This window comes from Lonchura striata, chromosome 26 (genome assembly GCF_050655825.1).
Source record: "Lonchura striata isolate lonStrDom1 chromosome 26, ASM5065582v1, whole genome shotgun sequence".
Taxonomy (NCBI): domain Eukaryota; kingdom Metazoa; phylum Chordata; class Aves; order Passeriformes; family Estrildidae; genus Lonchura; species Lonchura striata.
Genome location: NC_140728.1, coordinates 5,045,886 through 5,056,901, shown reverse-complemented (window position 1 = coordinate 5,056,901; position 11,016 = coordinate 5,045,886). Strand labels below are relative to the sequence as shown.

At 55.1% G+C, this 11,016-nt stretch overlaps 1 protein-coding gene across 5 annotated transcripts in view; it reads right to left on the bottom strand.

Annotated features, from left to right (window-relative positions):
• LRRN2 (leucine rich repeat neuronal 2) overlaps window positions 1-10,792 on the bottom strand; it is a 30,993-nt gene extending 20,201 nt beyond the window's left edge. For 2 of the 5 annotated variants that reach the window (XM_085561275.1, XM_085561277.1), the window contains exon 1: window positions 10,501-10,792. The gene's annotated coding sequence lies outside the window, so the exon portion shown is untranslated. Of the gene's footprint in view, window positions 1-60; window positions 213-10,500 lie in introns of those variants that run through there. The other 3 variants (XM_085561278.1, XM_085561274.1, XM_085561273.1) reach the window with 3 other exon arrangements.
• Between the last annotated feature and the right edge of the window lie 224 nt (window positions 10,793-11,016).

Sequence of the window (11,016 nt, the reverse complement as noted above, 5' to 3'; positions counted from 1 at the left end):
CTCAAATTTGTGATTTTCAGCTTGGGAAAGCCTCAAATCCATGATTTTCAGACAAGAAACCTCAAATCCATGATTTTCAGCCGGGAAAGCCTTGAATCCATGATTTTCAGTTGAGAAAGGCTCAAATCCATGATTTTCAGTTAGGAAAGGCTCAAATCCATTATTTTCAGCAAGGAAACCTCAAATCCATGATTTTCAGCTGGGAAAGCCTTGAATCCATGATTTTCAGCCGGGAAAGCCTCAAATCCATGATTTTCAGCCGGGAAAGCTTCAAATCCATGATTTTCAGCCAGGAAGCCCTGGAGCCATCTCATTTTATCCCCGAGCCTCGGTCCATGGGGTTAACCTGGAGCATTTGGAATTGTCCACATTGCACTGGGAAAAAGGTGGCTGCGCTCTGCCCCTGGAGAAATCCGGGACTAGGAGGATGGAATTTCAGCTGGATTGTCTTTCCCTCTGGAAAATCCAGGTTTTTTTATCCCCCTGAGCAGCGCTGAGCTGCAGCTCTCTGCATTTTTGGGAGCAGCTCCAGCTCCTGGCAGCGGCTCCGGGCTGCAGCAGGAGCTGAACTCTGGCTGTGCCTGCAGATCCCTGTTCCCAAATCCCACATTTCCAACAGAAAATAAGAACGTTCCAGGCAGAAAGGGGATGGGGGAGGAGGAAAAAAAACCTGATTTTGGGGTATTTATCTCCCTGCCACCTTTTTTTTTTTTTTATGATTTGCAGAGCCTGCGCTCGTTTTTCCTCCCACACAGGGCCTGTTCCATGGAATTTCCCAATCCAGCCCCTTCCCATCCGGGCAGGAGGTCGCAGGTGCATTTCCAGAATATCCCGAATATTCCCCTCCTGCCCCACGCCCTTCCTGGCTGTTCCTGCCTCGTTTTTTCCTGAGGATCTCCTTCCTGAGGGATAATTTAGAGCCCTTCAGCCTCTCGAAGCTGGCGCTGAGGGTTCCAGGGAAAGCTTCCAAATGGAATTTGCTTCCAGATTTTGGGAAATTCTGTGATCAGCGCTGCTCCGGTCCCTGCACTGGGAGCTGTGCGGAGCTGGGAGCCCCCAGCATTCCCACAGAGAGATCCAGGATTCCCTGAGCATCCCAGAGAAATCCAGGATTCCCCAAACATCCTAGAGAGGTTTGGGGTTCCTTGAGAATCCCAGAACCAGAATTCCGTGAACATCCCAGAGGAATCCAGGATTCCCTGAGCACCTCAGAGAGGTTTGGGATTCCCTGAGGACCCCAGGAAAAGTTCCGGATTCCCTGAGCATCCAGAGAGATCCATGATTCTCCAAACATCTTAGAGAAGTTTGGGATTCCCTGAGAATCCAGAGAGGTTTGGATGCCCTGAGAATCCCTGGAAAAAAAACCAGGATTCCCTGAGCATCCAGAGAAATCCAGGATTTCTTGAGCATCCCAGAGAGGTTTGGGATTCCTGGAACATCCCAGAGAGATCCAGGATTCCCCAAACATCCTAGAGAGGTTTGGGATGTCCTAAACATCCCAGGAAAAATTCAGGATTCCCTGAGCATCCAGAGAGATCCAGGATTCCTGAGAATCCCAGGAAAAGTTCAGGATTCCCTGAGTATCCCAGAGAGGTTTGGTGACAGCGGGCGAGCAGCCGGGGTGACACGCTGTGACATGCACGGACACATAAACTTAAACTTTAAATTAAATTTAAATTAAAATTTTCTTGGCTCTGGGATCCGGAACCCACCGGGAATTCCCGGCGAAATTCCCGGGGAAAGGGCTGGGAATGCCAGAGGGGCTGAGGGAGCAGGAGGGCGATGGAATCACTCAGCCTTCATTAGCGAGATGACAAATGAGAATTGCAATTAGTGAGCGGTTAATTGTTCTGGTGGCTCTGCAGACTGGGGGAGCTAATTGTGCTCGCTGCCAGGTGGGAATGGATCGGGAATGGATTGGGAATGGATCGGGAATGGATCGGGAATGGATCGGGAATGGATTGGGAATGGATCGGGAATGGATCGGGAATGGATTGGGAATGGATCGGGAATGGATTGGGAATGGATCGGGAATGGATCCAGAATGGATTGGGAATGGATCGGGAATGGATCCAGAATGGATTGGGAATGGATCGTGAATGGATCCAGAATGGATTGGGAATGGATCCAGAATGGATTGGGAATGGATCGGGATTTGATCAGGAATGGATCAGGAATGGATTGGGAATGGATCACAAATGGATCAGACAATGGATTGGACATGGATCGGGAATGGACTGGAAATGGATTGGGAATGGATCAGGAATGGATCCGGAATGGATTTGGAATGGATCAGGAATGGATCCGGAATGGATTTGGAATGGATCGGGAATGGATCAGGAATGGATCAGGAACAGACTGAAAATTGATCGGGAATGGATCAGGAATGGATCAGACAATGGATTGGACATGGATCGGGAATGGATTGGAAATTGATTGGGAATGGATCAGGAATGGATCTGGAATGGATTGGGAATGGATCGGGAATTGATCAGGAATGGATCGGGAATGAATCAGACGTGGATTGGGAATGGATCAGGAGTGGATAGGACATGGATTGGGAATGGATCAGGCATGGATCTGGAATGGATCGAGAATGGATCTGGAATGGATTGGGAATTGATCAGGAATGGATCAGAAATTGATCGGGAATGGATCAGGAATGGATCAGACAATGGCTTGGGAATTGATTGGACAAGGATCGGGAATGGATTGGGAATGATCGGGAATGGATTCATCATGGATCAGGCATGCAATGGGAATGGATCCCAAAATGGATTGGGAATGGATTGGGAATGGATCAGGCATGGATCAGGAATGGACATGGATCAGGAATGGATAGGGAATAGATCAGGAATGGATCAAGAATGGATCAGGCATCCATTGGGAATGGATTGGGAATGGATCAGACCATGGATTGGACAAGGATTGGGAACATATTGGGAATGGATTGGGAATGGATCCCACCTGCCAGGAAACACCAGGATCCCCATCCCATCCCAGGGATCCCATCCCAGGGATCCCATCCCAGGGATCCCATCCCGTTCCCTAAAGGAGCTGTGGGATTTTGTTGGGATCAGGCTGGATTTTCCCATCTGGTGGGTGCGGGGGAAAGGCTCGGGATCCACATCCCACTGGAAGATCCCTCTCTGGGAGCCCAGGGAAGGGCTCAGCCCCCCAGAATTCCATAAAAACAGCACTGCTCCATGCAGGGCACAGCTGCCGTGTCATTCCCAGTGACCTTCCCGGCGGATTGGGAATGATCGATAATTAATTCCTCATTAACGCCGCCTCATTTGCAGAGCAACTCCCCCGAAACCTCCCCCCCTTCCCCTTCCCTCTCCAAGGGCAGCGGGATGGGGACAGGACACTCCCGGGAATGTCAAAGGATTTGAGTTCCCAAATCCAGGTGGTTTTCCATGAATTGTGGGATCTGGAGGACACAGAGGCCGGGGAGCGCATCCTGAGCAATCCGCTCCCAGTGAGGCACTGGAAACACTGCAGAAGGCGGCTCCCGGAATTCCAGGATCCTGGACTGGGGATAAACCTCCCAGCCCCCAGATCCAGAGGCTGGGAATGGCCGGGAGCGCAGCCCCTCGGGGGATTTTGGGAAGAAATATTCCTGCAGCTCGGCATTGGTGTGGGATTCCCTCCGCAGGGATAAATCCAAGCTCCTTCCACTTCCCCCAGGCAGGGAGGGCCGGGAGCGGAAATCCAGGTAATTAAAAGTGGAAAAAAAACCCCGGGAATGATTCCCTGGGTGGGATTAAAACCAAACCCATGGAGGTTTCTCCAGAGGTTCCTGTGGTTGGGAAAAATATTCCTGTGGTTGGGAAGAATGTTCTTGTGGTTGGGAAAAATATTCCTGTGGTTGGGAAGAATGTTCTTGTGGTTGGGAAAAATATTTTTGTGGTCGGGAAAAATATTCCTGTGGTTCAGCGCTGTTGTTGCAGGTGGGAATGCTGCACAGGGAAGAGGCTGGAGAGGGCTGGAAAACTGGGAATCTCACTGGAGAACTGGGAATTCTGCTGGAGTACTGGGAATTTTACTGGAGAACCAGGAATATCACTGGAGAACTGGGAATTTTACTGGAGAACTAGGAATCTCACTGGAGAAGCGGGAATCTCACTGGAGAACTGGGAATTCTGCTGTAGAACCAGGAATCTCACTAGACAACTGGGAATTCTGCTGGAGAACCGGGAATTTTGCTGGAGAACCAGGAATCTCACTGGAGAACTAGGAATTCTGCTGGAGAACTGGGAATCTCACTGGAGAATCAAGAATCTCACTAGAGAACTGGGGATCTCCCTGGAGAACTGGGAGTCTCACTGGAGAACCAGGAATTCTGCTGGAGAACTGGGAATCTCACTGGAGAATCAGGAATCTCCCTGGAGAATTGGGAATTTTGCTGGGGAACCGGGAATTTCGCTCAGGCACGGACGCTCCACCGGGCCCTTCCCATTTCCAGCTTTTTTGTCTCTCCATCCATGGATGAAACTGCTCCTCCCAGAGGAAGGGGAGGCAGGGATGGGGCAGCAATTCCAGGGAATTGCAGCGTCGGGAATGGCGCTGGGATGGGGTCACAAGGAGCAGGGAGACTCCCAGGGCTGATCCCACGGAATTCCACCTCAGGATGGCCCCTGTGGGATCAGAGCCATTCCCAATCCCAGGGAAGCCTATCCCTGTTTTTCTCCTGGAGCATTCCGGCCTCCTTGGATGCCAGAAAGGCCTGGAATGACCAAAACCCTTGGAATCACATCCCAGCCTTGTCTGCAGGATCTGGGATTCTCCTGGGGGTGCCGATCCCACTCTGAGGATCCCTGGATCCCACAGCCGCTGCTCCAGGACCGGGATGCCTCCGGAATTCCACAAGAACTCTGGAATTCCACAAGGACACGAGGTGCCGATGACAGGGGACAGCCCGAGGTGGCCCAGCTCCTAATTCCCGACAAATCCCGAGTCTGGAATTGCTGAAAGGGCGGAAAGGAGAGAAGCTCCAGCAGAAAACAAAACAAAAAAAACCAACGGGAAAAGATCAAATCCAGGTTTTTCAAGTGGATCCAGCCCCTCTAAGGAAGGGGAACAACCTCGAGCATCCCAAAAAAAACCAAAAACGTGGATCGGCGCGGATGCCAAGGAATTATTAGGAATCCTAAGGAAAACGTACGGTTGCCATGGCAACTGCCAGGCACGGGCTGCCTCACCCCCTCCCCGGGCACGAGCGGATCCGTGGGATGAAGGCAAATCCCTCTGGAAGCGCCGGGAAAGGCTCGGGGAGTTGTGGAGGGGAAGGAGCAGCGCTGTTTTTTATGGAATTTTGGGGGCTGAGCGTCTCGCGGGGCTCCCAGAGAGGGATTTTCCAGCAGGATGTGGATCCTGCGCGTCCCCCAGCTGCACCCACCGGGTGGAAAAACCCTCCCTGATTCCCTGATTCCCGGTAAATTCCATTTCCGGCTTATCTGGAATAAAATCATCGCACTGAGCGCTGGGAGAGGGGGGGAAAGGGAATTAATCCATGGAGGAAAAGCTGGGATGAGGCAGGGTGAGCTCAAACACTGCTGGGTTTGGAGCTGGAGCTGGAATGGCCCTGGAGCAGCAAGGAAAAGCTTTGGAGATCCAAGGAACATCCCAGCTGCTCATCCCCCTCATTCCCATGGAAAAATCCCTCCGTTTCCAGGGATTCTGCACCAGGAAACGGGAAAACCTGGGAAAGGCTGCAGGAAAAGCTGATCCCTGTCCCCATAGATCTTAGGGGCTCCTGATGGAACCAAATCCCTTTTCCAAATCCATTTCCCAAACCCACTTCCCAAATCTATCTCCCAAATCCATTTCCCAACACGAGTGTGGGCACAGCAGGAGAAATTCCTGCTCTCCCATCTTTTCAGCACCTTGGGAATTCAAGGAAATCTGGGAAAATCCATGGTCAAGCCAGGGAGGACAACCCTGCCCAAGGAAGCAGCACTTCCCAAGAGGATTTTTCTGGGAAAAAGGAAGTCAAGGAATTATTAAAGAGCCATAAAAACAGCTGGAAAATGCCCCTGAAATCCTTTTTTTTTTTTTTTTTTTTTTTTCACAAGAATTCCATGGAAAGGGAATTCCAGCGTGGGTGGAAATTCAGGGACCTGGAATTCTGAAGGACTGATGCTGATCCTGCCCCTGGGTGCTTCCAGAGGGATGAATCCTGCCAAACTCCGGGAATTCAGGAATGCCGGAGCTTCCCAGAGCCAGGATTGGGACAACCAATCCCGGGAGCTCGTGGGAGTTGGGAAAAGTGACTCAGAGATGGGACCGAGCTCAGAATTTTCCATGGGAATCCGAACATTCCTGGGAAAAGAGCGGCTTGGTGACGATTTGCAGATCGGGATCAAAGCCGACGCCCTATTTATTTTTTTGGTTTTGTTTTTGGCTTTTTTGCTTGTTTGGTTTGGTTTGGGGTTTTTTTTTTTATTTTTATTTTAATTTCAAGGCAAGGGAGAGGCTTTGATGAAGCGTCAAACACCGCTTGGAGCAGCCAAAATATTCCTTGAGATGTAAGGATCATCCTGGAAGAGGCGACAGCCACACCATGGAAAAGCTTTGGAAAAGCTTCTCCTGGCACAGACCAAATCAACGCATTTTTTATGGATCATAAATAGGAAAAATCCCTTTCTTTTTCCCTTTTCCAGGTAGAATTTGTACTTCTAATGCTTTTTTACCTCTCCTCTTTATTCCCAAAAGTCCTGCTGGGAATCAGGGAAGAAAAGCTGCTCTTTTTCCTTCCTAAAAAATATCTGGATCAGGCTGATCCTTTGGGAAAAGATGGTTAAGATGCAAATCCCATTTTCCTGCTGATTCCAAATTCTTCATTTAAAATTCCTTAGTAAAGCCTCTCCCCCAAAAATCCAATTTTTTTTCCCATCCTGGATTCTCCTCATTTTGACCACCAGGAAGGACAAAGCACCAACCCTCAAATTCCACCCGGGATTGATTATTTTTGTAGGGATCATTCTAAAGTCCATTAAAAATGGGATTTTAGCAGAGACTGGGAGACTCCAGAGCCTGGAGAGGGTCAGGAAGATCCAGGATCATTCCTGGAGGGAACACCCGGCCTTAATTCCGAGCAGAGCTGGTGAATAATTTATGCGGAATGATTTATCCCAAATAATTTATCCCGAATAATTTATGGATCCAGTCTGGGTGAGACGAGTCCCAGACTTCAGTCCCAATTAAGGCCTTTGTGAATTGTCTGGGAACAGATCCCAATTTTTCCCATATTTATTTATTATCCGGGATCGCGCTCCAAACAGAGCCGCCGCACAATTCCTGCTTTTCCCGAGTGTTTGCAAACAGCTCCCACTGCCAGGATTCGGAGAGGGGCCGGGGTTTTCCAGCTCCTATCCCACCTTGGAATCTTTGGGAATTTGCATGGAAATGATCCCCAAGATCTCCTGGCTGGATGGAGAGGGGATAGCAAAGGCTCCCGAGGCAATTTTCCCAAAAAAATTTTTGGGAGCAGCGATCCCAATCCCAAAATCCCACCACAAAATCCCAGAGCGGGGCTTTATCCGCAGGGAACGCCCCCAAATTTCAGGAGTTTTAAAGTCATCCCGTTTTCCTGCTCATCCCAGTGCCCTGGTGGGAAGCAGCAGCTGGGATTGGGATTCTCCTTCCCAAACTGAGGTGGGAATTATTCCCTTGGGAATAATCCCATAAAACCAAAGTCACGGGGGAGAGAGAAATCCCAGCCACCATTCCAGGGGCTGGAAATTTGGGATTGGGAACAGACAGCGGGAACAGCTCCTTCTTCCTGGAAAAGGGATTTGGGAGCAGAAGAGGGGGTGGTGATGAATTTTTGTGTCCCGGACTGGCACTTTGGGACATCGGGAATGTCATCCCATGGAATGTCCCAGGGAAGGAAAGAGGTATAATTGACCAGGGTGATCCAGGAGAAAAATCTGGGAATAAAGGGGCAGAGCCGCATGTTTGGGATTCACCTGCGGGATTCATTCCCGGCCTCCCCCACGCCAGCTCTGGACATTCCCAGAATCTCCCCAATCCCTGTCCTGGGCAGGAAATCCAGGATCATGTCCCTAAACGGCAGGGAAGTGTTTTTCCAGCTGAAAGCAGGAGCAGGGATCATCCCTGGGCTTCAGGAGCAGGAGCTGTGGCTGGGCAGGGCTGCTGCACCTCTGGAGTGGGAATTCCATGGGAATGGGAACAGCTCCTCTGAACCCTCGAGGGGGCAATTCCAGCTCAGCGCTCGCGGGGTTTTGGGGAAAGTGAATTCCTGCAGCTCCGAGGCTGGAAGGGGTTGGGATGGGGTTGGATCGGGGTCCTGCAGAATTCCCGGCCCTTTTCCCTGTGCCAGAGGGATCCCACAGGCTCTGGGCATGGCTCTGCTCCCGGTTTTCCTTTGTGGATGAGAAGAGAGATCCCATCCAAAGGGAAGGGTTGGGAATGAGAAGAGAGATCCCAGCCAAAGGGAAGGGTTGGGAATGGGAAGAGAGATCTCATCCAAAGGGAAGGGTTGGGAATGGGAAGAGAGATCTCATCCAAAGGAAGGGTTGGGAATGGGAAGAGAGATCCCATCCAAAGGAAAGGGCTGGGAATGGGAAGAGAGATCCCAGCCAAAGGAAGGGTTGGGAATGGCCAAGGAGCAGAGGTCGAGCCCGGCCCTCAGCTCCCGATCCTGCTCTGCCCCTTCCAGCGCTGCCAGCAGGTGCCAAAGCCGCTCCCAGTGCCCGCAGAGGGAACACGGAGAGCCGGGAATGCCAGGAAAAGCCTCAGCAGGGCGGGATCAGCATCCTGTGGCACAGGGAGCCAGGGCTGGAGCCGGGAGGTGCTGCCCCCCCCGAGGGACATTCCCAGGACAATTCCCAGCACAGGGAATGTTGTCCTGAGGCACCTCCCGTCGCCGCAGGCTCCGGCTGGGGGAGGCAGGGATGAGCCATTCCCATCCCAGCTTTTCCAGGGGCTCTTCCCGCACCCAGCCTGCGGGATCGGGGCTCCGGGAAACGCGGGGCTGGGTCCTGGCCCGGCTCCGAGGAGGGGACACAGGAGGGGACAGAGGTGACACCCTTGGCACATCCAGGCTGGAGGAAGCGGATCCCGATGGCAGCGCCCACCTGCAGCTCCAGGCGCAGCATCCCCGGGAACGCCGCTCCCAGGGCTTCTCCCGCTCCTCCGGCTGCCTCCGATCCCTTTTTCCAGGCTCGGGGAGAAGCCGGAGCCGGGCTGAGCCGCGGGAGAGGCGAGGGCAGCGCTGGCTCAGCCACGCACGGAGCGCGGGGTCGCTGCCGGCCCCGAGCCCATTCCCGGAGCGGCTCCCGGGATCGCCCCGCGGCTCCCGGGATCGCCCCTCGGCTCTCCGGGATCGCCCCGCGGCTCCCGGGATCGCCCCTCGGCTCTCCGGGATCGCCCCGCGGCTCTCCGGGATCGCCCCGCGGCTCCCGGGATCGCCCCTCGGCTCCCCGGGATCGCCCCGGGGCTCTCCGGGATCGCCCCTCGGCTCTCCGGGATCGCCCCGCGGCTCTCCGGGATCGCCCCGCGGCTCCCGGGATCGCCCCGCGGCTCTCCGGGATCGCCCCTCGGCTCTCCGGGATCGCCCCGCGGCTCTCCGGGATCGCCCCGCGGCTCTCCGGGATCGCCCCGCGGCTCTCCGGGATCGCCCCGCGGCTCCCGGGATCGCCCCGCGGCTCTCCGGGCCCGCAGGGCTCAGCCCCGGGCAGGGCTGGGCGCTGGCACAGCGACCCGGGCACTGCGGGCGGGTGCAGCCGCGGCGGGGAGGGGCAGGGCTGGGCTGCGAGGGGAGGTAAACACGGCACCGGCACGGAAAAGCAGGAAAATGTCAATAAAACGACACCAAAATGACACCGCGGCTGTTCCCGACGTGTCCTTTGCCATCACCTTTGCTGTCCCCTCCTCCTCGGCTGGCTGTCTCCTCCCCGGGTGGCCGAGGAGCTGAAGGAGGGCTGGGCAGGAGCCCCAAGGACCGCGTTGTTTCTCTGTTTCACACCCAACGTCCCTCCCGTCACATTTTCCGCGTCGCTCGGGCACCGAGGGGTTAATGGCCGGGAAGCGCCGCTCCCGCCCGGATCGCATCCTGCCAGCATCCCTGGATTCCAGCCCCGCCGGCGGCTCCGTGACCAGCGCATCCCCCCCGGGCCCGCCGCCCTCACCCCTCATTCCCAGCCGTGCCGGGCTGAGGATCCGCTGGATCCCGGAGGAGTTTCCAGGAGCGGGATTGCAGCTCCCCGCTCTACCCGGGAAGCATCCCTGCTGCCCCCCGGCCCTCCATCCCCTCCCGGAGCGCCTCTCTCCGTCCATTCCCTGGTTTTTCCCCCCACCCCGTTTATTTCCAAGCCATTTCTCCTCAAATCCATCATCGAGCACGGAAAGCAAAGCTCAGGAATGGGAAAAAAAACAACCCCGAGCGAGCTGCCGAGGCGCTGCAGGGCGCAGGAGCCCCCCAAAGTCACCCCCGGCCCAAAACCCAAACCACGGCGGTGGCCCCCAACTCACCCTCCGAGTCTGTCCCCGTCCCCCGGCGCCGCTGTCACCGCCTGCCACCCCCCGCCACAGCTGCCCGCACATCTGGCTCGGCCGGCAGACAAAAGGCCGGGCGGCTTCGGAGCTGTCACCGCTGGCGGGGTCTGTCCTTGTCGCTTAGGACGGGGACAGGGCCAGCAGGACCCTCCGGCCACGCTGACCCTCAGGGCTGGAGGCGGCGGGCAGAGCCCTTCACCCTTCGCTCGCCCGGCGCCTTCGCAGCCGCACAGTCCCCGCTCCTCCTCCTCCTCCTCCTCCCTCTCCTCCCTTCTCCCCTCCCTCCCCAATCCTCCTCCTCCTCACTCCAGCCTTGTCGCCACGACGTGCCACCCACCCGAGGCAGCTCCTGCCTTAACCCCTGCGGCTCTGGCAGCCCCCGCGGCCTCTCCCGGGGGATGTTCCCGAGGGATGAAGGCGCTCCCGGGAATGCTGAGCCGGCCCTGGGGATCCGCAGCGCTCCCGCTGCGCCACCGCCGTCCCCTGCCCGCA